Source organism: Salvelinus sp. IW2-2015, linkage group LG3 (genome assembly GCF_002910315.2).
Source record: "Salvelinus sp. IW2-2015 linkage group LG3, ASM291031v2, whole genome shotgun sequence".
Classification (NCBI taxonomy): Eukaryota; Metazoa; Chordata; class Actinopteri; order Salmoniformes; family Salmonidae; genus Salvelinus; species Salvelinus sp. IW2-2015.
In genome coordinates, this window is record NC_036840.1 from 8848240 (window position 1) to 8871605 (window position 23366).

Genomic DNA, 23366 nt, shown 5'->3' on the forward strand with positions numbered 1-23366 from the left:
CCTACAACCTTTGACCTTTACTCATCTCTACCCATCAACCCCTAAACTCCATGGCCCAAAGCTCAGCCCTCAMTGATTTACCCTCCAATCGACACAGATCTTACCAGCAGGCAATATTTACACCAGCCATTTAAACACAGCCATAATTTATCATCTAATCAAAAAGCACTCTCTAGTCATATCAGCGTACACATTTTCTCAGATTTATTTTAGACATTTTGGCTTGTGACATCAGCTATTTTTGTATCTTCACCTCTTTCCTCTTCTTTCTCTTCCCTCTCTTTCCACTCATCCCTGCKGCCCAGACATTGACCTTTGTGAGCAGTGACTCATAAGCGATGCCAGTCTGAAGATCCAAGATGGCATCCTACAGAGCCAAGATGGCACCAGCCAGCCTGCACAGAGCATGCCCAGTAGCTCTGTGTGTATACAGTAGAAACGACTGTAGCCAGACAGACAGAAAGAGTAGATGCACAGGCCTGCTCGTATTACTTACTGCCTGCCTACACAATAACTGCGATACAAAACTCTCTCATTCACACAGAGATCTCAGAGGACAAGATAGTATTACAGAGTGATAATTGATTATTATTATTACAGGTATTATGATGGTCTGTTATTTTGGACATGTTCTGTGAGGATGCGTTGAGTGTCTGAGCTGAGCACTGCTGTAACGAGGAGAGGACTGTACAGTTGTAAATAAGAACACTAGAAGAGTCTCACACTGGGAAGATCTCAATTGCATACTCCTCGCGTCCTGTCTCCTCGTCTCTTTCTCAAAACCCACTGGAGGAGAAGGTCAGAGGGGAGGGACCTCTGGCTTTCTCATCCAATGGATTTTGAGAAGGAGACGAGGACCTGAGGACTTGAGGAGTATGCATTTGAGATCGTCACACACTATGGAGAGGGCCAAGCACCAAATCTACACACACAAAAGCAGTGCTTTGCTTTAACCACACGGAGGCGCCATATTCTCTTGCGGTTAAAAAATAAACWGGTTTTACTCCCATTTAAGTTTTTAACCTGAGGCCCTAAAAGTTTAATTTCCCACATATTTTACACTGCACATTCCCCCGTTGTTCATACAAGTTGTTAATATATAAATATATAAAACATATAGAATGAACTATCTATACAATGGGTTTATACTTCAATAAGGTGCCACCCTATTGCTGCTGATGGACAGAGTTTAAATATTTTATTAAGGTTGTGTTTATTTATGTCGGGAGGATCGGGATCTGGTCGCCGCCGACAACCACATGTGAATGTCCTGGGTTAGAATCGATCTGCTTCTCTGTTTTTTTTCTATGGCTGAGATATATTTAAAGTAAAATATAGATGAAAGATAAAATAGTTTTATGAGATTAGGGTTGTGTGTTAGATTCTGTCTGGTTGTGTGTTAGATTCTGTCTGGTTGTGTGGAGTCCTGGACAGAGAGAAGAGAATAGCACATGTATAAGCAATAAGCAGGCATTTTGTTCCTCTAGGACTTCAAATATAATGTACATAAATGTAAAGTTTCATTGTGTAAATGATGTACACCATAGAAAGAGCAGAGCAGAAATTGTAACTGAGGTTATTATTATTAGTTAATATGCAAAATGTTCATATCTCATCTGTTTTATATCATGTGAAATAAATGTTGATGTTTTTATCTGCTGTGGTTGGAGTATGTTATGTTGTTAGGACATATACTAAGTGTTTACATTTTTTTACCGTTATTTAACTAGGKAAGTCAGTTAAGAACAAATTCTTATTTTCAATGACAGCCTAGGAACCGTGGGTTAACTGCCTTGTTCAGGGGCAGAACGWCAGATTTTTACCTTGTCAGCTCGGGGATTCGATCTTGCTACCTTCCGGTTACTAGTCCAACGCTGTAACCACTAGGCMACCTGCCACCCCACATTWAAAAAAAATTGGGAGAAGGAATTCAATTTCCAATGCTTCCAGCTGTTTTGGTTTTATGTTACAGATATGATTTGCTGATCACTGATGAGATAGAAGCTCTGATGGTTCTGAAGAGGAGACATTGACAAACTTTTTAAAGGTCGAGAAACTCCATTCTGCATTGTTGAGGGACTGGGACTCTGGCCTTCAACTGGAAGTGTATCCTAAAGGCCAATAGCTCATCTCCACTTGGTAAATGAATGATCTCTGCTCTGGACAATGCCACTGTCACACTAGACGCAGCCAGGTCATCGACACAATAAGGTCAGTTACCTCCATTCACACCCTCTTGCCCCATCCTTCCACCTTCTTCCCTTCCCCCCCCTCCTCCTTTCATGCTATGCCCATTTGTCAAACTTTGACAGACATAAGTAGTGATACTTCCATTATGTTAATSAGGCTCTGAATCTTTTGTGGTCCCTGTCTGTAGCACTCTGTGGTATGTGGGCCTGGTTCCATTCCTTCCACTAGTTCCAACCCTTTCCATGCCTCCTACCCTATAGTTCCTAATCCCTACCACCTTYCGTATTTAGTATTTTATTAGGATCCCCYTTAGATACTCTTCTTGGGGTCCGCTGACTATCAGTCAGTGCAGACATTCCATCAAGTTCCAGCAATGGAGTCCAACTTGCACTGGACACTGGAATGGCAATGCCTGTACTTGAAGAATCCATGGTCTCATGATCTCCATACTTTTACAGCAGAGTAAGACCTGGAGGTCATGAAGAAAATAAAATATATCRGCTTTGATGAATTTGCATAAGTCTAGGCTTTATGCAAAAATGAAATTACACATAGGCTAGGCTTACTAATAGAATTGAGCACAGGTATGGTGGTAAGAATTGTTTAGATTTATGACTGAAATGTGTTAATGGGTGATGATTGACTTAAATTAAAGGGAAATATTAGGGCCAACGTTCTGTTCCTGGAACACTTGTTTTTATATATATAAACCAATCTAACAATAGTTCTCTGAAACACGTGGAACGGTCCACAATGTGGGGGACTACGTCATGGTTATGCCTCCTCCCCTAGCGTCCCCGTTGAACACCCGTGGTGAAGCAGCGCATGCGATTGGGAGAAAGAACCAACTTTGTGGGGCAGCCTACAACACAAAAAAAGCTTACTACGCGCTMTGAACATGGCTGCAGTTACAACCAACGGTACCGAACAAGACTCCACATCGACAAACGAGCAAAATGGAACATTGGACAAAGGAGAAAACGGGAAAAAGAAGCAGGGCCCCACAGACTCGAAACAGGAACCGGGTGACAACGAGGACGGAACAGAAATGGACGTGAGCAACGGAGACAGCAAAGAGAAGCCTTCAGTCGCACTAGAAGTCGCAAAAGAATCGGTTTTGTCCACGGAAAATGGTAACAAAGAAGAAKCGGCCTGTGAACTGTCTGAACCGGTTAAAAGTCCCGTGGAGGGAATCCCTGCGAGCAGCACCGAAACCGGGGAGAGCATCGTGGAGCTGAATCAAGAACAAAGAGKGGAGAGCGTGTCCTCGCCTCCCAGCTCCGACAAGACCAAAAGCGAGGAATCCACGGAGAAAACCGACCGCGGTATCAAAAGACTGGCCAGTGTCGAGATATCATCCTCGGATGGAGAACCTCTCAGTCGAATGGATTCGGAAGACAGGTCTGTGGATTACTAATACCCGACCAWATGTTGAATACAAAGCAGCGCAGCAATGTTGCCAGCCCACTCCAACAATGATTCAATTTTAATAAGATGTTTACGTTTGATCAAGCTACATTGTTACAAGTTGCACTCACTATCCTTGCAATTATGTAGRGTGGTGTGATATCTCCGTACTTTGTCTTTTGCCAAACAGCAGTTTAGCACAACAYTCGGGTTTGTTTTGCTACAATGCATCAGCACCCTATGCGTTATGTGCAGTTGACAAGAGAACATGCATAGTTTTAACCGATAGMTGAATAGGCCTAAGTTTGCCTTCAGTTTACAATGGAATGGTTCCACGCTGCACGTACACGCGCATCTGGACATGATGTCCATGTATGGCCAGCATTGCCACCACGATGCTCATTGTYTAATAACGTCGCTACTATGAAACCACGGTCAAAAYGAGACACYCCAGCAATATGAACATTTCAGACTTGATTTTATCTTATGAGCAAATTCAGTGAGTTAAGTAATATTTTCCAAGTTGGCATCTATCCTTGAAAACCGTTTGGTGAAAGTCCCATGAGTAATTTCACAAGTGGAGCACTGAGACAAAGAAACGAATCACTCACTAACAAGCCAACCAACAGGCCCCAGCTTTCATATGKAGGGTGGTGTTTAGGCACAGAGCTACTTCTAACATATCTATACACACACACACACTTACAGATGTGTCAACTGGCTCACTGTGGTCACAACACTTCATCGCCTTCTAGTTGGTTTGGCCGTGTGGCTGGGTGACTAGTTACAGGATGTCTGTGTTGAGATGAGTCCTTTACACACACACACACAGGATCTCACCCTCATGCACACAAACGAGTGAATCATATACACATGTCTTTCTGAGATATTTAGATGTGTACCCAGAATTCCCCATTACAATATGTGAAATGGCCAAGATGGAGCTTCCACTGCATCATAAACTAGTGCAGAAGAGAGAGAGAGAGAATCAGATCAAAGGTGTTAAAACTGAGTAATACTGTATGCAACTCACTGCTCAATTATGTTACAATGCAACTTCAAATAATTTACTCTGGGTTATTGCGGCCCCTCCAAAGCAGTGAGTTTGCAGATCTGATTGTCCTAAATCCATGGCGAACTCCAGTTACGTGTGTATGTAATTGAACCTGACTCTATGTGCATGTAACAATAGAACACACAGACATAAACTATAGCATGAAGCCTGTATGCAAAAGTCCAGTGTAGATATAGGGTCCTATCAGCCATATACTAATAATTCACACAGATCTGCCCCTGCACACACCGTCTGAATATCACTGGACGAGCCAACGGATAAGAACCATATACACATACATTTCTTATTCAAATGGAAGCWGAGAAATCYACGATTTCACACACCCCCGATGTCCACCCATCTCCTTTTGCTGCTAGAATAGTGGAATAATTCCCCTTTCTGGATCCCGGTAGATTMCCTCAGTCTGTAGTCATGCGATGACCTGCCGAGGGTAGCTAACAAAAGGAAACCCAGTTAGCACAAAGGCTGAAGTCCCCGTGTTGCTTCAGGGACTGAAGTGTAGTATCTGAAGGAGAGAGGATCCAATTTCCCCTCCCCCCTTCTCTCTTTCCCCCTCGACCCTCTCCCGTCATGGCGCGTTGCTTTGTCTGGCCAGGGCAGAATGGCCTGTGGTAAGAAAGGAGTGAATGGAGGAGAGAGCTCTGCTGTTTGGGCAGCTGCATGGTCTCAATGTAACTTTTGTTCCCCTGCTGGCACTGAGGACCTCAGGAACAGAGCAGGGGAGCAGCTGGAGGCAGGCAGCCTTACGAGGTGTGTGTGTGTGTGTCACCTCTTCATTCAGTCCAACGAGGTAAAATTACTGAGTCACTAATGCTCTCTGAGAAGCTTTGTGTSGGTGTGAGGGCGGAGAGGGATACTTCTACATCTATAATGGCATGAGATTCAAATCCGCCATGACACCCTCACATCCCTCCTTGTAGACCATGCATACTAAACCTCATATGCCCCAGAGAAGTCAACACACGGACATAAACTATACTAATGGTGTGTTTATACCATGTGCCGACACTGCTCAGAGCTGTGTTGGCACATGCTATAAACACACTAAATCACCATGATTTAGTGACTGAGGCTGTCCAAACCTATGACTAGAACAGACCGCAAGGCGCTACAGAGGGTAATGCGTACGGCCCAGTACATCACCGGYGCCAAGCGTCCTGCCARCCAGGACCTCTAAATCAGGTGGTGTCAGAGGAAGGCCCTAAAAATTGCCAGTGACTCCAYCAACCCTAGTCAGACTGTTCTCTCTGCTACCGCARGGCAGGCGGTACCGGAGGTCCAAAAGGCTTCTTAACAGCTTCTACCCCRGAGCCATAAGACTGCTGAACAGCTAATTAAATGGCTTTATTGACCCCCCCATTACGCTGCTGCTACTCGCTGTTAGGCGTAGTCACTTTACCCCTACCTACATGTACATATTACCTCAATGGCCTCGARTAACCTGTACCCCCGCACATTGACTCGGTACCYGTACCCAATGTATATAGCCTCGTTATTTWATTGTTGCTCTTATTTTTTTACTTTTTYGTAAATATTTTCTCAACTGCATTGTTGGTTAAGGGCTTGTAAGTAAGCATTTCACGGTAAGGTCTATCTATACCTGTTGTATTCGGCYCGTGTGAAGAATAACYTTTTGATTTGTTTTGTAGTACAACAGATCTCTGTGCTGACCCCATCTCTCACTGTCCCTCCCCCTCCCTCAGTATCAGCAGTACTCTGATGGACATGGAGAGCACAGCGTCCAGCGGGCGCTCCACACCTGCCATGATGAACGGGCACGGCCCTGCCACCGCCACCCCGTCGGTGGGTAAGGGCGTGGCATACACCTGCTGCTGGGACCAATGCCAGCTCCTCTTTACCACCAGCCCAGACCTGGCTGAGCACATCAGGGGCGTGCACGTGGACGGACAACGAGGAGGGGTATGTAGTGTAGGAAATCAACTTCCTAAATCATCTTCTCTGTCCTCCTGCCTGCTCACCCTCTTCTATCCTCTTCTTTCTACACCTCCTAGTTTTATGCCTCCACCCCTCTTCTCCACCACCACAACCCTGTCTTCAAAATATCAATCCCCTCCACTTCTCCATCTTGAAGATAATCCAAACATCCTGTGTTAAACTAACTCCAGATGAAAYGTACTGCGGTACATTATAGACTCTGGCTGTATAAAAGACAGCTTGATGTTTTATCTCTCTTGGAACTTTAGGTTCAGGGTCAGTTTATGGGGGGATTGGGTTTCTAGGTGCTTCAGTTAAAAATGGTCTGTCATTGAATTTATATATGACATGTCCTTCTGCCAACTACTACAGTTCTCTAGGATAGTAGAATTTCGTAGGACGTTTAGTCTCTTACATTGCATCTTGGGTAACTCATAAGAGCTAGGTGMCGAGTGACCTGTGAAGCTATGTGTGTGTCACCGTGTTGCTGTCCTCTRGCCAGGTGTTTGTGTGTCTGTGGAAGGGCTGCAAGGTGTATAACACCCCGTCGACCAGTCAGAGCTGGCTTCAAAGACACATGGTCTCACACAGCGGAGACAAACCATTCAAGGTGAGAAACCGCCCTCCTTTCTTCCATTTCACTGTCACACACACATGACACTGACTCTGCAAACCACATCCTCGTGTCCGTGTCTTCACAAAGTTATTGATACCCCTTGACTTATTCCACATTTAGTGTTACAACCTGAATTCAAAATGGATTAAATTGTTTTTTCTCACCCGTCTACACACTACCCCATAATGACAAAGTGAAAACATGGTTTTATTTATTTTTGCTAATTTATTGAAAATGAAATACAGAAATATCTAATTTACAGAAGTATTCACACCCCTGAGTTAATACATGTTAGAATCCGCTTTGGCAGCGACTATAGCTGTAAGTCTTTCTGGGTGAGTCTCTAAGAGCTTTTCACACCTGGATTGTACAATGTTTTTACATTATTCTTTTGTTTTATTCTTCAAGCTCTGTCAAGTTGGTTGTTGATCATTGCTAGACAGCCATTTTCAAGTCTTGCCAGAGATTTTCAAGCCAATTTATGTCAAAACTGTAACTAGGCCACTCCGGAACATTCAATGTCGTCTTGGTAAGCAACTCCTGTGTATATTTGGCGTTGTTRTTTAGCTTATTGTCCTGCTGAAAGGTGAATTTGTCTCCCACGGAACCRGGTTTTCCTCTATGATTTTGCCTGTGCTTAGCTCTGTTTTGTTTATTTTTATKCTAAAGAAAAGTCCTAGTCGATGACAAGCATTCCCATAACATGATGCAGCCACCACCATGCTTGAAAATGTGATGTGGTACTCYGTAATGTGTTGTGTTGGATTTGCCCTAAACGTAACGCTTTSTATTCGACATAAAGTTAATTTCTTTCCCACATTCTTTGCAGTTTTACTTTAGTGCCTTATTGTAAACAGGATGCGTGTTTTGGAATATTCTGAACAGGCTTCCCTTTTCASTCTGTCAATTAGGTTAGTATTGTGGAGTAACTACAATGTTGTTGATCCATCCTCAGTGTTCTCCTATCACAGCCATTAAACGCTGTACCAGTTTTAAAGTCACCATGGGCCGGCCTCCTGGTGAATGCCTGAGCGGTTTCCTTCCTCTCCAGTAACTGAGTTTGTTAGGAAGGATGCCTGTATCTTTGTAGTGACTGGGTGTATTGATACACCATCCAAAGTGTAATGAATAACTTCATAACGCTCAAAGGGATATTCAATTTCTGCTCCCCGCCCCCCCACATCTACCAATAAGTGCCCTTTGCGAGGCATTGGAAAACCTCCCTGGTCTTTGTGGTTGAATCAGTGTTTGAAATTCACTGCTCGACATTAAAGATAATTGTATGTGTGGAATACAGAGATGAGGTAGTCATTCAAAAATCATGTTATTAAACACGTAGGCCATGCAACTTAAGTGATTTAAGCACATTTTATTCCTGAATTTATTTAGGCTTGCCATAACAAAGGGGTTGAATACTTATTGACGCAAGACATTTCCGCTTTCATTTTAAATGAATGAATTAGTAAACATAAAAAAACATAATTCCACTTGGACATTATGGGGTATTGTGTGTCGACCAGTATCACCAAATCTCAAATGAAGCCATTTTGAAATTCAGGCTGTAGCACAACAAAATGTGGGAAAAGTTGAGGGGTAAATACTTTCTGAAGGCCCCGTACATGTATGTACATGTCATGTGCTATAGATTATTCTAGTCTTGGAGAGCATTATAATCATTCTAACACAAGACACATCTGTCACACACTATCCTGTGTAAAGCTAATGCATGATATTATTCTGAATGCTTCCATTGAACAGTGGTTCTATACTCAGGCCTACAGTTTCCTCTGTATTATAACCTTTTGAACTTTTATTGAAAAGGAAATCACCTAGATTTCATCAAKTYGAAAGACCAATACTATTATTATATAAAGTTGAAGTCGTAAGTTTACGTACACTTAGGTTGGAMTCATTAAAACTCGTTTTTCAACCACTCCACACATTTCTTGTTAACYAACTATAGTTTTGGCATGTCGGTTAGGACATCTACTTTGCATGACACAKGTACATTTTCCAACAATTGTTTACAGACAGATTATTTCACTTATAATTCACTGTATCACAATTCCAGTGGGTCAGAAGTTTACATACACTAATGACTGTGCCTTTAAACAGCTTGGAAAATTCCAGAAAATGTCATGGCTTTAGAAGCTTCTGATAGGCTAATTGACATAATTGTGAGTCAATTGTACGTTTACCTGTGGATGTATTTCAAGCCTACCTTCAAACTCAGTTGCTTGACATCATGGGAAAATCAAAAAGAAATCACCAAGACCTCAGAATTTTTCTTTGTTGATCTCCACAAGTCTGGTTCATTCCTTGGGAGCAATTTCCAAACGCCTGAAGGTACCAAGTTTCATCTGTACAAACAATAGTACGCAAGTATAAACACCATGGGACCACGCAGCTGTCATAGCGCTCAGGAAGGAGACGCATTCTGTCTCCTAGAGATGAACGTATTTGGTGCGAAAAGTGCAAATCAATCCTAGAACAACAGCAAAGGACCCTGTGAAGATGCTGGAGGAAATAGGCACAAAGTATCTATATCCACAGTAAAACGAGTCCTATATTTACATAACCTGAAAGGCCGCTCAGCAAGGAAGAAGCCACTGCCCCAAAACCGCCATTAAAAAAAGCCAGACTACGGTTTGCAACTGCACATGGGGACAAGAGTCTACTTTTTTGGAGAAAATGTCCTCTGGTTTGATGATACAAAAATAGAACTGTTTGGCCATAATGACCATTGTATGTTTTGGCGAAAAAGCGGGAGGCTTGCAAAGCCGAAGAACACCATCCCAACCGTGAAGCACGGGGGTGGCAGCATCATGTTGTTGGCGTGCTTTGCTGCAGGAGAGACTGGGCACTTCACAAAAATAGATGGCATCATGAGCGAGGAGAAATATATGGGTTATATTGAAGAAACATCTCAAGACAAGTGTCAGGAAGTTAAAGCTTGGTCGCAAATGGACAATGACCCCAAGCATGCTTCCAAAGTTGTGGCAAAAGGCTTAAGGAACACAAAGTCAAGGTATTGGATGGCCATCACAAAGCCCTACCTCATTCCTATATAAAAAGTTGTGGGCAGAACATGAAAACGCTTGTGCGAGGCAAGGAGGTTCTACTAACCTGACTCAGTCTAACACAGCTCTCGTCAGGAGGAATGGCCAAATTTACCCAACTTATTGTGGGAAGCTTGTTGGAAAGCTCTACCCAAAACATTTGAACCAAGTTAACAATATAAAAGGAAATGCTACAAAATGTGTAATTGAGTGTATGTAAACTTCTTGACCCAACTGGGAATGTGATGGAAAATAAAGACTGAAATAAATCATTCTCTCTATTATTCTGGACATTTCACATCTTAATGAAGTGTGTGATATCCTAACTGACCTAAAACAGGGAATATTTTACTTGATTTAAATGTTAGGAATTGTGAAAACTGAGTTTAAATTGTTTTTTTTTTTTCTTTGGCTCCAGGTGCTATGTAAAACTTTTCAAAGACTCTTCAACTGTATGTAAGTGCTCTTGTATAAGCTATCTACTAGTTGTATTCTCACCGGTGTTGTCTCTATCTCCAGTGTGTGGTGGGGGGTTGCAATGCCACATTTGCCTCCCCAGGGGGGGCTGGCGCGCCACGTACCTACCACTTTAGCTCCCAGAACTCCAAACAAGCTGGCCAATCAGGCCAAGATAAACGGAGATTCACCTTCCGAGGCGGGGCTAAACCAAGAAGGCGGAAACTCAAGAATAAACGCAGGAGGTCCTTTACGTACGTATCCGAGAAACACGCCACATATAAACAAACGCAATTACAACACACAGCATATGTTTTATTATTCCTTATGGGGACCTAAAATGGATTTCCATTAAATCCTATTTCCCTAATTGTTTACCTAATTTGACCGTAAACCTAAACCCCTATTCTAAAATAGTCTTTGTCCTCTGGGACTATTTGGGAATTTCTGGTACCACGAGGATGGTAATACAAGCGCGCGCACACAATGCAAGCATGTGTACACATACACAGATATGCACGCACACACTCAATCATACAACAATCAATCATGTACTCGCTGATCAAGGTGCCTGGCTTTTCAAAACCAAGCGTCTTAAAACCATCAGGTGGTGGGAAACGTTTTTGATGAATATTCTACGAGGGTCAAGATCCATCGTGATTGGTCTAAATCACCTCTGACCTATGAACCTCAGTTTAACGCTCCCCCTCTCTCACCCCAGTGTGTTCTGTCCCTCCAGCACGACCTCACGACTTCTTTGATGCCCAGACCATGGATGCTATCAGACACCGGGCCATCTGCCTCAACCTGGCTACACATATAGAGAGCCTGGGCAACGGGCACAGTGTGGTGTTCCACAGCACGGTTAGTAGTAGTACACACACACCATCACCGTCGTCTTCCACAGCATGGTCAGGGATCCAGCGGCAGCAGACCATGCATGGTCCTGCACACACACACTGTACTTCACTGTTCAGACAGCAGAGGGCACGACAGACCTACAGTATTACGGTCTCAGCTGCACAGAGGAGTTTATTTGTCTTTTTTTTTAACCTTTATTTAAGCTGGGAGTCATGCTGAGACCACGGTCTCTTTCGCAGATGAGGCCTTACATGAACACATCAATACACAACCATTACACTATTAAACACATCTTTACACACATCAATTACACAATACATGAAAAGTAAACACGAAAAGCAAAACACAAGRATATGAAACAAACACATTCTTCAGTAAAAAGGCTCTCGAACATCTGCCTGAATTTCTCTAGAGGCACCAACTTTAACTTTAAGGACTTTTGGAGATTATTCCACATGAGGCGCAATATGAAAGCAGATTTACCTAATTCAGTGGAGATTGAAGGGCTCTCCAGGGTTAGCCATCCCTGAGTCTGGGTCTGGTAACTTGTATGTCTGAAGTTTAACAATGAGCTAAGGTATGATYGAAGTTTATGCAAGAGGGCTTTATAGACAAAAAAAGAGCGCAATGCATCGATCTACGAGACTTCACGGCGGGCCAGTCTACTTTCTGATYCYAAATGCAGTGATGTGTACGGAACCTATCYCCTGTAATAATGCACTGTGATCAACTGTGTCCAATGGCTTCAGTACCGTGGCAGCAGCGTTCATATAGACGATATCGCCACAGTCAATAACCGGAATGAATGTTGACAGGACGATTTGTTTCTCTGCTATTTAACGAAAGACGGGGAGCCTGGCCCTATAGAAGAAACCTATTTTAATTCTTAATTTCTTACCTTATTCATCAACATGCTTTTTGAAAGAGAGCTTTTCGTTAATCCAGATGCTCAGATATTTGTAAGAGGGGACACGATCAATGAGGGCACCATCCAAAGTATTAGGGGTGTAACAGTTCATCAAACCCACGGTTCGGTAGGTTTTGGGGTCACGGTTCAGTTTCAGTACAGCGAGGGAAAATGAAGTTCCATTCACAATGTTTAGCATTCACAATATTCCTGTCATTCTGTTGTGGCAGGATTGTTATGTTGGTCCTCTCAAGTTTCCACTCTGGTGCTGCATTGGTCACCTTCTGGGAGGTGGGAATTTCCGAGCTGTTTAGTCATAAATAGCAGTTGGACACATTCATGTGATTTGAACTCGTTGAGAAATGCCAGTGGCTAATGGCCTACAAGCTGTATCAACCATAAACTAAAAGTGCTTGTAAAAAATGTTTTTGTTCAGCAAACCACAATAGATTGCTTTTTATAAKTGTTTTGTTCCATTTAAATGCCAAATGCTGTTCGAGGCCATTTCCTTAGCAGGTGACGTCCGTGGTAATCATGTGGGAGAAGTGTGTGCTTCAGATCATTGACAAGTTTCCCACAAGTAAGTACCAGTTGGAGGGCCATTCAAGTGGGTTTTGCCCAGTCTTATGTGGTAAATTCCCACTTGGTTGCGAACACACCATGACACTGTCTCCTTCTTCAGTGCCAGATGCGCAGTTGTGACGCTCATAAAGGGGCATGTCTGTAGCACGGTACATCTCCTATGCGTGGGTAATGTGATGAGCTGTCACTGTGAAGTAAGCGCAACACTGAATTGGCCAACGCACCCTTTCTGAACTTCGTTTTTGGCTTGCTTATATAGAGCGGGTACAACCTGGTTGCTTAAATTGGTGCAGGAGGGAAGTTCGTAACGTGGCTAAAGCACTTAAACAAGGCGCTGAAACCCTCTATTCTCAATCACCGTGAATCGGTGCATAGCCYTGGTTATAAAGCAAAGACTGTAAAAAAATATAAACATAGCCTACCTATCGCTCTTGTAATTTCTTTGGCCCGGTCAGAATCAGCTGCCACGGAATGCTGGAATGCYGAGGTGAGACTGTGTTTCTTTGCGTTTCTGTCTTGCTCCGGTGTACTCGYGTGATGTCAGAGTAAATGTGTCAACAACATTTGAGGTGTTGGCAGCTGCATAGGCTATTCCTGTTGAGCGTGGCGACATARTGTTAACGTTTGATCCACAACGTTCTGTCCATCTCCGTTGAATCTGCTGGGAAGCCTAAGTGTTCCCAAACTGGAGATTTAAACGATTGTTGTTGATCCTCCAATTCTGATTCCGTCTGCATAGGTGCTCGTTTTAACGGGAATAGTCTGAAATGTTTGTTTTAGCTCAGATTTTCTCAAGCGGCATAGGCCTACTACGCAGCGTATGCATAGCCTAAAGACGTAGTATTTTTATTTTGTAATAATTGTTGTTTTTATGTAGTCATTCGTGTTCAGTGTGACCGAATCGAGGTCCCTGGACCAAATGGTTCGGTACCATTACACCCCTACAAAGTACGTATGCATAAATCTTCAGATTTTTATGTGATTTGGAAAAGAACATGTCCTTGGTTTTACCTGCATTAAGTACCAATGTCAGTTCATCAAAGGCTTTCTGCAGGGCAWTAGAGGCAGATTGACACTGACAGAGCCTGGTCAGCTATGGGGTCAATGGCATACACCACAGTGTCATCTYCATACAGGTGAATGTATTTTTTAACAGATAAATTATATTGTTCATGTGAAAATAACCAGAGCAAGAATCCATCCCTGTAGGATTCCCTTTGTTATGTGGAGAGAACCTGATTTAACACCATCAGTAAATACACACGGTATACTTTTTAAAGCAGTAATATGTAACTTTTTAGGTGACCCAAACCAAATTCACATAGAAATGTGAGTTGTAGATCTGTCATTCTCGTTGAAAGCCAGTCGACGAAGTGGTACATATGTGCTTTATTTCTATGCTTTCTGCGAAGTTTCGTTTTTTGCGTCTTACTTTAGGTTTTGTACAAGTGCATCAAACAACTGAAAATACAATATTTTTGGTTATGGAAAATATATTTGCCAGTGGTTTAAATGGTACAATGATTCTCTACACTTTGGTTCATTGCCCCTTTAATTAAACTGCTAATAAAGGACCTGAAATTAGGCAAAAATCATTTTCAAACCAGCTACACGCAGCCTGGTCCAGGCCAATTGATGAAAACCTCTGAATAAGTAATGCGTGAAACACACTGTCGAAGCCTTTAGACAGGTCAACAAAAAGGGCCACACAGTGTTACTTCTTATCCAAACAATTAAGAACATAATTTAAAACCAAAGGAGTCGCAGAGATGGTGCTATAACCTGGTCTGAAACATGACTGATTTACTTTTAAGTGATGATGCCAGAGAAGCCGGTGTTTGGAGGATATATTGGCACGAGGACCGAGATATTTTCATTAACTTTATTTTGATGAATGTATTCATACTATTTCATCCTTCCACGAGATATAGTCCTGACACTAATACTAGTAAAGGCACAGTACACTACTTTTGTGTATTATTATAATATATTTTTTACATTTTCAGATTTTTTTCAGGGGGTGCTGCAGCACCCTCAGCACCCCTACTTCTGGCAGCTATGCCTGGCTGGGCTGATTGAAATGCCTATTTTCTCTGTGCAATGTCATAGCTTTAGCTATGGTAACTTGTGGAATAGCCACCGACTGGAATGCGGTTTTAACCAATCAGCATCCAGGATTAGACCCGCCCGTTGTATAATTGAAATACATTTTGTGGTTGAAAAGGATCTAAGTTGAGTATTTACCAAGGCAAGAGTTTGGAAATGGGGCGCTAATTATTTAGGTCACACGCGTCACCATCTTTTGAAGGGGGAGTATGTGGGGCCACTTTCCAGACCCTGGGGATGGCACCAGAAATAYTTGTAAGGTAAAACGTGTTAAAGATTCTACAATCAGAAAGCTGCAGCAAGAAAGGATCAAGCGAATCAGCCCGTGTTTTTTGTTGTTTTTTACAGCGATCTTCCTCGTGGCGTCTAGCACATCACAAGTAGAAAGTTGTTGAAATGAAAACAAAGATTCACTAGAAGTTGACGGAACTTCCATTGAGCCAACTAGAGGCTGGGAGAGGGGCAGGCAGTCGACTGGCTCCCCGGGGTCAATTAAACCACCATTTATTTCAAATAAAAAGCCTGCTGAGATTAAATGCTGATTTTAAAAGCATCACRATCTCATTTTTCTCAGTAATAATACGAGAGTCTGACACAACTTGTTTTCCAAAATTGATGTATTACCAGCAGTCTGGTTTAAACTCATGAGTTAATGTGTGCAGAATTGAGGCCTGTGGAAAATGAAGGGCCTAGCCAGGGAATAACACTGACTCCCATGCCCCTTTTTAATTAAACTGCTAATAAGGGAACTGCCAGCAACCCTCCCACGAAACACACGCACTGCTCTGACGTACATGCCAGAGTCCAGACCCAGTCAGGCCTTTTGTTGGAGCCGCTTAAAAAACAGACCCCTACGCCGCTCTCCTCCCTCACCCCTCCACCCTCCATCTCTCCCCTACACATGCAGTTGGAGTGCTTCTACCAGTATTTTCACAGAGAGATCAAGAGAGAGAGAGACAGCGTAGGAACCCAGCAGTTGCCTGACGACTCCAACTGAATTCTTCCGCTGCTCTGTTCACTTCTTCCGCCATTGAAGTCGTTTGTGGTGATGTCAAAATGAGGGGTGTTACAAAACAGTCGTCAGCAATATGGATTGTCTCTAATCAGAGTATCAAAGCCAATTCCATTTTCAAAACACTGCTTTACCCACCCCATCAGTTTCTGGGACCAATCAGAATGGTTAGAATGTGTTGGCGTTCTAGAAATTGACGACCGTGGCGTAGCATTTGGCTGAAGCAAGGACTTTGGGTAGCCCGGCAAACCCAGCAGGCCTTGTCTACGCCTAAACTATAAGCAAATAAAACCCTGAGAGAGTCTAGTGTAGCGTCTTTTCACGCTGTAACTAGCTACTTGCTGTGTGTGTGTGTTTCTAAAGATAAATAGCATTCCTAGTCTTCACCTTGTTCCAGGGTCACACACTCACGAACTGTGGAATGCACTAACGTCAGTCAGGGGGCAGTATTGTTCCTACCACACAGGGGATGTGTGTATATGTTTAGCTGCTGGACTGGCGTCTTCAGGCCAGTGAGGTAACAGTGTTAGTCTGCAGAGTGGGAGGGAGGACAGATTGACTCTGGCTCAATTAGACTGGAACCAGGTGTCTCATTCCTTTACTGACTTGCCATCAGCATCAGACCTTTGGTTAGGGATGGTGTGTGTCTCCAGTATGACCTCAACAACAATGTTGTTTTCCAATGTCTCTGTTACTGGGTGGTGTCTTGACTCTCTTCTTCTGTCTCTAGGTAATAGCGAGGAGGAAGGAAGATTCTGGGAAGGTTAAAGTCCTCCTCCACTGGACTCCTGAGGACATGTAAGTTGCCCTCTTCTCCACCCTCCTCTCTTCCCCACATCCTGCTCTTCATCTCTCTCCTGTTGGCAGACACAAGGCCACAGTCCTCTTCTCTCCCCTCGCTCCCTTTTCTCTCCTGTACTACTGGCAAGCAGAGGGTTACCCTCCTATCTTCCTATCCTTCTCCTCCCCTGCTCTGTAAATGTCAGCAGGCGTTTAGTGGTGGTTAGACAGTTTGTCCTGTGGCTGGGGGCAGGAGGCAGGCAATCACATGTCACCGCACCCCATACACACACAGGAGGATACCTAGGTTAGCGTCTCCTCCATCCAGAAGGGTCYGTGATCTGGATGAGTTCACTCATCTCGTGGGAGCTACCCTGTGATCTCTCTCTCCATCCTTCCCTTCATCCCTTTCTCTAACTCTTTCTCTGTTCCTTTTGCCCGCATCAGTGGCCCAGTTTAGAGCATTAAGGACCAAGAGCTCGCCTGTCTCTTTCCCCCTGACTAGCATACCAGCTTTCCTAACCAGCTACGTGCGTTTCAGACTGGAATATTGTAAGTTAGCTATGTAGTTAGCATAGTATATTATCAGAAAACCTATTGAAGGTAAGGAGACAAGGAGAGGAAGCCACTTCAGACTATTGAGCCGTAGCCCTACTCCTCAGACCTCAGCCATTAGTCTCTCAGCCAGAGGAGAGGAAGTCACTTCAGGCTGAGACGCAGCCCTCCTCGTCTCTAGCCATTAGTCTCTCAGCCGGAGGAACGGGCTGTCAGCTCAACTCTGCTCCGTCTAAAACCCCTCTCCCCGAGAGCTCATCTCCGATAGAAACAACTTTCTCGGTCAGGAAACGGGCTAAAAGCCAAAACGACGCTCGCTGTCGTGGTACATGTCCAAAATWAACCTCTCTTTGGAATTTTTGGATGGAGGGAGGGGGAGGAGGAGCGAGAGACGTATTGCGGCACTCGTTTCAGAACCTGTGAGGGGTTAAGAGTTGGATATGTCCCTCTAAGGACCATGTTGCTGTAAAAGCAACCGTCACCCACACTACCATGGAGAATGTCTAACAGATGTTGTAGTCACTCCTACTGTAGCTCTCAGCTACAGAGTTGCAGCAGCACCCTATGTACACAGTCCTCTGCAGCGAGCATTGTATTTGCTGTGATTTTAAACCGTAACAGGAGACAGCTGAGACCTTGCCCTCTCTGTCTCCTACCATGTTATTGGGTGCTTTTCTGCTGTTTTTGTTTCGGCTCTGTCCACTTGTGTTCGTCCCTTTGCAAGGGTATGGTCCCCTTCTCGCCTCTCCKTTTCTTTATCACCACTCTCTCTTCTCCTTTCATCCGCTATCCAACCCTCTTTCTTCCTTTCCTCCACCTGGGGCTTTCATCTGCCCCTCTCTGAATCTGTGATCTATAGCCAAGCAGTCTGCTAATGATGAACCAAGCACCGCTCATTCACATCTCCCCAACACTCTCCCCCGGGGTGCTTTCCTGGTGACGCACACACTGGCAGGAGTAGAGGAGCCCAGTACTGGTATTGATCCTCTCCCATTGTTTCCCACGGATAACACCTAAACACAACGTTTAGTTAGACAAGCGCTTTAGGAAGCATGCATATGTACCACTGTAATCTCCTCTTAACCCGTTTCTAAGCTGATGCCAGTCAGACACCAGCTTAGAGGCCACGGAACCAATTGCYAGACTGGATTTGTACTGACTCATCTCTTCCACCTCTCTCTCTGTCTCTCTCCTCCTTCCCTCTCACTTTCTCTCAATCTCCCTCTCGCCAGACTACCTGATGTGTGGGTGAATGAGAGTGACCGGCCGCAGCAGAAGACCAAGGTGGTCCATCTCTCCCAGCTGCCCCAGGACACACACGTACTGCTGGACCCCAACATATACAGGTGTGTATGCGTGCATGCACTGGAGGGGGGGGTGCAAATCTTGAGGCAGAGACCATTAGGGCTAATCATTAACTCTCCAAATAGTGTGRGTGCCTGTGGACGTGCACATAACTCATACTTTGGTTGACTCACAACAACAGCAGCAATGTGAGCATAGCTACCACAGCCGGTGTGTTTTCCTAGACTCAGTACTGGCCCAGTGATCCCTGAGGGCCAGTGCTACTCTGTTTACACAGCTTGTGAATGAGGGCTACATTCTGCCTGTAATAGATGGCCATGCAGCACAGAGCTAAATATGAACGCCCAATGGCTGTGGAGAGATGTGATCCTGAACCCCACGTCGACCTTGCATGCTGCTGACTTTGTATCACCTAGAAACAAAATCTCTCAAGTCTTTCCTCACTTTTATTCTTACAAGCAGTGTTGTAGATGCTTTATAGGCAAAGTGAAGAAGGTATATGGTTCCCTGAAGAATGCCCCCCCCCCCCCCCCCCCCCCTTGTGTAAAGTACTACTTAAGTTGTTTTTTGGGGTACGGGATGGTGAGAGGAGGAATCCTGACATGCCTGACATTCAGTAGGGTCATGCTATGGTGTGTTGTCGTTATGATTTCTGTGTCAGGAGTAATCTGAGAAGTACAGCTTTCAAGATTCAGGAATGATGTGACTGCTATTTATTTCCCCACCAGGTGGCGCCAGTCACTGTTGTCAGCCAGTAGAAAATACTACGCTGTAGATGAAGCATTCCACCCCTTTTCTTGCATCTTGAGTGTCATCCCCTGCTTTGGACCTTTCTGACCACTACAATACCTCTCATCACCACTCCCTTGATAAATAAGACATTCTTTTTTAAGTTGTGCACCGGGCCTTTATTATGCCTGTATGATCATTTACAAGGTTACAGACTGCCTTTGTTTTTGATGTAGTGTTCGGCATCCTCCCATAAAACATTCTGTGTATGTAAAGGAATGCTTACATTACACGAATGACTGTGGGTGGAGGTGGACCGTGTTAGAAGTCATGATATGCATACACATAATGCATAACTGTAAACTAATGTAAAGTGCTGCCTGTTGTTACAGGATGTTCTTCTAGAGACTAAGAACAACCAATCAAGAGACTCCGAAGGAGCCTGACGATGTCGCCTCTCATAGGAAGTCCCTATGTCATGTCTTGTCTTGTCTGGACAGGAGTGAAAACCAGAGATTTCAATACCTCTTATTTCCCCCTTTTTTCTTTGTTCACTTTCTGCTCTTTTCACTTTCTTTTCAATGTCAAATTCCTCCAAATGATGAAGTGAATTTAGTATTTGTTTTTAATGGTTTCTGAAAATACACTATATATACACAGTAGTGTGTGGACACCCCTTCAAATTAGTGGATTTGGCTATTTCAGCCACACCCATTGCTGACAGGTGTATTAAATTGAGCACACCACCATGCAATCTCCATAGACAAACACTGGCAGTAGAATGGCCCGTACTGAAGAGCTCAGTGACTTTCAACATGGCACCGTCATAGGATGCCACCTTTCCAACAAGTCAGTTTTCTGCCCTGCTAGAGCTGTCCTGGTCAGCTGTAAGTGCTTTTATTGTGAAGTGGAAATGTCTAGGATCAACAACGGCTCAYCCGRGAAGTGGTAGGCCACACAAGCTRACAGAATGGGATGGCTGAAGAACATAGTGTGTAAAAATCGTCTGTCCTCGGTTTCAGRACTCACTACAAAGTTCCAAACTGCCTCTTGARGCAACATCAGCACAAGAACTGTTTGTCGGGAGTTTCATTAAGTGGGTTTCCATGACCGAGCAGCTGCACACAAGCCTACGGTCACCATGCGCCAAGCCAAGCGTTGGCTGGTGTAAAGCTCGCTGCCATTGGACTCTGGAGCAGTGYAAACGCGTTCTCTGGAGTGATGAATCACGCTTTACCATCTGGCAGTCCGACYGCCGAATCTAGGTTTGGCGGATGCCAGGAGAACGCTACCTGCCCAAACGCATAGTGGCAACTGTAAAGTTTGATGGAGGAAGAATAATCGTCTGGGGCTGTTTTCCATGGTTTAGGCTAGGGCCCTTAGTTCCAGTGAAGGGAAATCTTAGCGCTACAGCATACGATATTCTAGACGACATGTGCTTCCAACTTTGTGGCAASAGTTTGGGYAAGGCCCTTTCCTGTTTCAGCATGACAATGCCCGCATGCACAAAGCGAGGTCCATGCAGAAATGGTTTGTCGAGATKGGTGTGAAAGAACTTGACTTGCCTGCACAGTGCCCTGACCTCAACTCAGTCGAACCTTTGGGATGAATTGGAACGCCGACTGCGAGCCAGGCCTAATCGGCCAACATCAGTGCCAGCCCGACCTCACTAATGCGCTTGTGGCTGAATGGAAACAYGTCCCCGCAGCAATGTTCCAACACCTACTGGAAAGCCTTCCCAGAAGAGTGGAGGCAGTTAMAGCAGCAAAGGGGGGACCAACTCCATATTAATGCCCATYATTTTGGAATGAGATGTTCGACAGGCAGGTGTCCACATACTTTTGGTCATGTAGTGTAGGCCAAATGTATTATATACTAGGTGCTAAACATTTGAGCCATTTTGGAGGTGCTTTTGTAAGTTTTAGTTAATAGAATTAGACTATGAGTTTAAACAGCACAGTTACTTGATGTTGTAGAGACCRAGTTGCATTTTGTAGAGAAACTTGTCTTTGTAAATACTCCTGGAGATTGGTAATTTATTTTTATACCTTGAAATTGTACTGTAGATGTTTTATTATTTCTGCTCCAATGTTTTAAACTGTAATAATTGTACATAATGCAATAGGAAAATAGTTTTGATGGACGATATCAATTCCTTATTATTTCTTTAAAGGCTGTTAAGTACACCCGGCTTCTGTCTGACACTAGCTAGGTCAATTTTACCGTCGCAGCTTCTGATGGTCATTTTGATGAGGAAGTTGTAAGGTGTATGTGTTTGTTATCTTTGTGCTGCTGGCAATAGACAGGAACAGTATTAACCCCTCTCCAGTCTTCTGTCAGACTGGCTAACTAACCTCTGCATGTTAGTGTCCACAGGGATTAGAGACAATCATGTTGAACTATACAGTAGGACTGTTCACGGTCTGTCTGAACATRCTATAGGGGTCCATTTATAACGTGGCATCACAGGTCTTTTGGAATAAAATGTTTAAATAAAACCTGTTATCTCTTATTTTTGCCTCTGACATTAGGCAGTGGCTTGGTGGACCCGTGGTTAAGACACTGCACTATATTCAAAAGGGTTGTAGGTTCGAATCCGGCGGAGATTGTGGTTGTTCAGTTAAAACAGTACTGAGCAGTGTACTGTTGACCATGACACCACAGATAGTGATACTGGTGCTCACCGACAGGACCTAGCAAGCTATTGGGCTCCCTGTGCGATGGTTCCATACACATTCTATGGCTTAGTTGGTAGAGCTGGTGGAGCTGGTGATGGTTTGCTGTCTCTCTGGCCTAGTTTGTGAGTGCTGTTCTGGGGTTATTCTTTAGCTGGTTCAGGCTGTGTATGTTATTCTTTAGCTGGTTCAGGCTGTGTACCAGGCCTGTGTGTTGATCCAGAGCAGGGCTGTTGTGGTGTTTGGGAGGCTGTGTAACAGGCTTGTTTGGGAGGAATGCGGTGGCAGTAGGGGCATCTGGGACTGATTTGCTGAGCAGATTCGTGAGCATAGTGCGGACGGACCTACGACACACCCAATAAAAGTCATCCCACAGCATCGGCTGTGTGCGTTGTTGAATGCATTTCATTTGGACAGGGATGTGACGCATGTCCAACACACATGACCGTCCACAGTGAACTGAGAAGTCAGATAAGAGAATGTTATTTACATCTAGGCCAAGTGCAACTGATAATTGAAGTGATCAATGACCGCTGACATCACCGCTGGAATATTGAGGTATGGAACAACAAAACATTGATCAAAAACAATATTAGCAATATCAGTCCACTCTGGGCCTTACAATAACATCATGAAGCCTCTAGGCTAGCGCTAATCTATCGATCATTTTTRACCAACTGACAAGATCTGGCATTAGGTTTGTTAGTGTTACATGATTAAAAAAAAGTCATCTGGTGGTGACTGAAATCCGTAGACATGAAAATATGAATAGAAAACAAACATTTGAATGCGGGTTATGCTTCTGCCAACGTGCCAGATTCCTACTGAGAATGTATTGGATCAATCACTTCTTTATGAACCAGTATATTACTTGCTAGTTATCCAACAACTTTGACTTGTCGGGTGCAAGTTGGGAAGGAAGAAAAATGTTTAAAAAATATCCCTTTCCAGATTTTTGGCTATGACTAGTACCGTCGAGATCAAGAATTTAGGTCTTATATCAAGAGCAAAGGCAATAATGTAGAACCCTAAAATCAGTTCTGGGATCTTTTTCTCGGCCTCCATTCCAAATGGTTTCAAAATATGAATGCTGGCAGAAAGCATTCAGGTTAGTTG

General features: G+C 43.9%; 1 protein-coding gene, 1 non-coding gene and 1 pseudogene across 2 annotated transcripts in view; all 3 read left to right on the forward strand.

Annotated features, from left to right (window-relative positions):
- LOC111956018 (pleckstrin homology domain-containing family A member 5) overlaps positions 1–1654 on the forward strand; it is a 164550-nt gene extending 162896 nt beyond the window's left edge. The window contains 1 exon segment of the mRNA XM_070436535.1: positions 306–1654. The gene's annotated coding sequence lies outside the window, so the exon portion shown is untranslated.
- A 1310-nt stretch (positions 1655–2964) lies between these two features.
- Positions 2965–22626, forward strand: LOC111950189 (zinc finger protein AEBP2-like; annotated as a pseudogene).
- On the forward strand, positions 22184–22310 carry LOC111956487 (small Cajal body-specific RNA 14). Its single transcript, XR_002876282.1, has one exon. It is a non-coding gene; the product is annotated as a small Cajal body-specific RNA 14 (non-coding RNA).
- Positions 22627–23366: the final 740 nt, after the last annotated feature.